The sequence below is a fragment of the Atta cephalotes genome (assembly GCF_000143395.1).
Source record: "Atta cephalotes unplaced genomic scaffold scaffold00003, whole genome shotgun sequence".
NCBI lineage: Eukaryota > Metazoa > Arthropoda > Insecta > Hymenoptera > Formicidae > Atta > Atta cephalotes.
Genome location: NW_012130067.1, coordinates 8,393,534 through 8,397,425, shown reverse-complemented (window position 1 = coordinate 8,397,425; position 3,892 = coordinate 8,393,534).

Sequence of the window (3,892 nt, the reverse complement as noted above, 5' to 3'; positions counted from 1 at the left end):
TTCTTGGAGTCCTAGGAGGACTCACTTCAAAAAATTATTTCATTAAATTATTTTATTAATACACAACTGAAAAATCTTTCAATGCTACGTCTTTTATCTTAGTGCGGTTTTTTAAATTTGAAAAGTTAATTCTCGCTAAGTTCCTCTGAAGGCGATGCCGTGTACTACTCAACGATGCTTCGTTTACATTCGCTGTACAGCTCAATGAAGTTCCGTTTTAAAATAAATTTTTTTATCTCTATATCTGGAAGCGTATACAAAGCGAATTTGAATGCTCCGTATATTTTTTGCCGAAGCGTAGACGAAGCGTACTAATGAATGAAATGTTTAGGAAGTGTATCAGTACACTCCATGCATTCTTTGCGTTGAGGAGCTTATGAGGTAATGAAAAAAAAAATTTAAAACGTGTGAGAAATGTGATAGATGTATTTCGAGCACATTTTACGGAGCGTGTATGAATATTTAAAACCATTAAGAGATGGAAAATTAATGAAGTGTTTAAGAAACGTTAAAATTTTTTGTTCACATTTCTTTAATGCTTCACAAGTTTATATTTTCATCAGGGAACCGCTGCATAAACGAATGCAGGACATGTCAGGGTACAAACTCATGCAGTGAAATAGCGGAACAAGAGCAGGACCAATTACAAACGTTCCGCAGTTTTCGTTACGCGAATCCTTCATCCCCAGGATTGGAGCGGAATGAGCATAAACGGAATGAACAGCAAATTCGTACATAATCTTTTAAATATTGTTTTATCATTTGTTTTTTATCATTATGTACTTAAATACTAAGACTGTGTTCGGTTAACACGCTTACACACTTTAAGCGCTTATAAGCATTGCTTACATTGTTCGCTTTGGCAGTGTAAGCACTGAGAGATGCGTTTATAACGTCCGTTACGTCATATTCATGCTCACAAATGTTCATTTCATCGAGGTAGCAAAAGCATGAATGCAAATTGGTCAAAATAAACATGTTCGACTCTAACCGTAGTAGGTTAGATCTATGCACGTTTTTTTATGATTAGAGAAATGCTTGAATGTGTTGGAATGTGTTGTGTGTATATTTTAACGCTCTCATAATATACTTATATACGAACTAATGTACTTATCTACAAACATTTCTTGATTTTGTTAATAAAAAAGTTTGTTCACCAATAAATAATTGGATGTTTAAATTTTCACCAATAAATAAGAAAAAGAATTTATACAAAGATGACATTAATAGATAAAGTTCTAGTTGATTTAGAAAATACACAAACTGGGAATATATATTCAATATCTCTTAACTCCCGATGAAGTATCACAACTTAAATGCACTTTCGATGGAAGGAATCAAGAGATTATAAGATTAAAAAAAAGTTACATTGAAAAGTTTACAAAATTGTAACATTTGTTTAAATAATACTAATGAGATTTGTTTAAATAGTACTAATGGCATTTGCTTACAGAAAATAAATATTTATTTTAAGAAATAATACTTAAATTAAAGTATTACTTTTTATTGAATAAATTTTCATTCGCTATAAGCAAAAGTCTCCCCTGATGAAAATATAAAGTTTGTTGAAGCGTCAAAGAAGTAAAAACAATGAATTTTAATGCGTCTTAAACACTTCATTGACTTTTCATTGACTCTTAGGGTATATTCACACAAACTTGCATAGCCGCATAAACGTATGCATAAAAAAATTATCCAATCGCAATTTTCTTATATAGACACACGTAAAATGTGATTGGATAATTTTCTTTATACGTATATTTATGTAGCTATGCAAGTTTGTGTGAATATACCTTTAATGATTTTGAATATTCATACACACTCCACGGACTCTCCCCAAACACTTCATAAAATGTTCCCAAAACACATTTGTCACATTTCCCACGTTTATTATTATAAAATTTTATTTTTTCATTAACGTTTCTCATACGCTCCTCAACGCAAAGAATGCATGGAACATACTGATACACTTCCTAAACATTTTATTCATTAGTATTTCATCTACGCTTCCTAAACGTTAGGCAAAAAGTACAAGAGCATTCAAATTCGCTTTGTGTACGCTTCTAGGATATACAGATAAAACAATTTATTTTAAAACGGAGCGTCAATTGTACAGCGAATGTAAATAAAGTTGAGTACGCGGTACTAGAAGGATTTAGCAAGAATTTAATTTCTCGAATTTAAAATCCTGACAGACTAGGATAAAAGAACGTACATTGAAAGATTTTTCAATTGTGATCTAATGAAATAATTTTTTGAAGTGAATCCCTAGGGCTCCAAGAAGAAAGCATAGCACTTTTTTTTAGATATTCATCGAATAAATGAAATATATTTTAAAATTCATTTTATCATTTGCTTATCAAGGACCTTAGTTACATTTCATTCACGTTCTAAGAACTCGATGATGCTCCATTCTCTAGACTGCCTAATCACGCTCCGTTTACATTCAACGAACATTCTGCTCGTGCTTGCTGAAGAACTTATCTACATTTTTATTTGTTTCTTTAACGTTTAGTTGACGTTCCATGTTTCAATTTTCGCTTCTTACGGGTTTCATTTACGTTTCTATTATTCCCTCCTTACACTTCCTTTACACTCCAATTAACGCTTTATTGATATTCACTTTACGTTTTATTTTCGTCAGGGACGTGCACATGTATATTAACACACAGATGTGTATATTACGCAATTGCGTGCGCAAAAGTTATTTTTTTTAAATTGTTGAGAAATAAGTGGAACACACTTGTGATTAGTTCCGTTCTCATTTTGTGTTACTCTATTCCGCATGGTTTGCACCCTCAATCCCTTCCCATAGTGCGGAACATATGCGCAATGTGGAAATGCTGTTGGCGGAACGCTCATCATTAGTTTGATCTGAGGGTCGATTCTGTATCTTCAAACAAAGTGAAAATTACAAAAGCTAGCAAATTTACTAGGTGTTGACCAATGAAAGAATCAGTATTCTAGTAAATTCGCTCACTTTTAATTTTCATCTCATTTCAAGATACAGAATCGATTCCCTGTTTTACATTTATTCCGCCGATTTTTATGCGCATACAATGTACGGAATTGTCGGAACTGTGAGAATTTGTGCAAAGAAGACAAAGGACCGATCTCACTAATTCTGATTAAGCTAATCGGTCGATTAAATTTCAGTATTGTCAACTACTTAAAAACATCCTTTCCTGGCGCCGAGTAATCACGTGTGTATAACTTTTTCGCGATTGAAGAAATTTGCGACTAAGGATCGTGTTGTTATTACATCGTTTTTCACAACTGCCAGGTAATTAAAGTTTTGCAGATTTCTTGAATTTTAACTAATGTATATACACGCATGTGTGATTCCGGTCTGCATGAGTTCATTTCCTTAATCTCATGATGCGGAAACACGCAGAAGCGTAATCTATGCTAATAATATAACTGTTCCTACAAGAAGTTTGTTCTCGTCCCAACACGCTCCAATACGGAACGCGTCACCGGAATCAATATGGCGACTAGATGTTCGCGTCGCATTAGAGCATACACCATGGATCAATTAAGAGCATGCTCTACCTCATTGCCTTACCACAAGGTGGTACGATTGGGGCATGTTACGCATGTATACGTAATGGTTGAAAACGTTGTATTGAAAAAAATATTTCAGATTCATTTTATATAAAAACGCATTTAATAAATATAAAAAATATAATGACAATATAGTATAATATTAATAAAATAAAATAATAAAATAAAATAAAATAATAAAATAAAATAAATAAAATAATTAAATAAAATTTATGAAATTAGAAAAGTTTTAAAAATAAAATAAAATAATATTAATACAATAAAATATAATATAATATAATATAAAAATATAATATAACTTTTATATAGAAAAGTAGACTCATGTAAA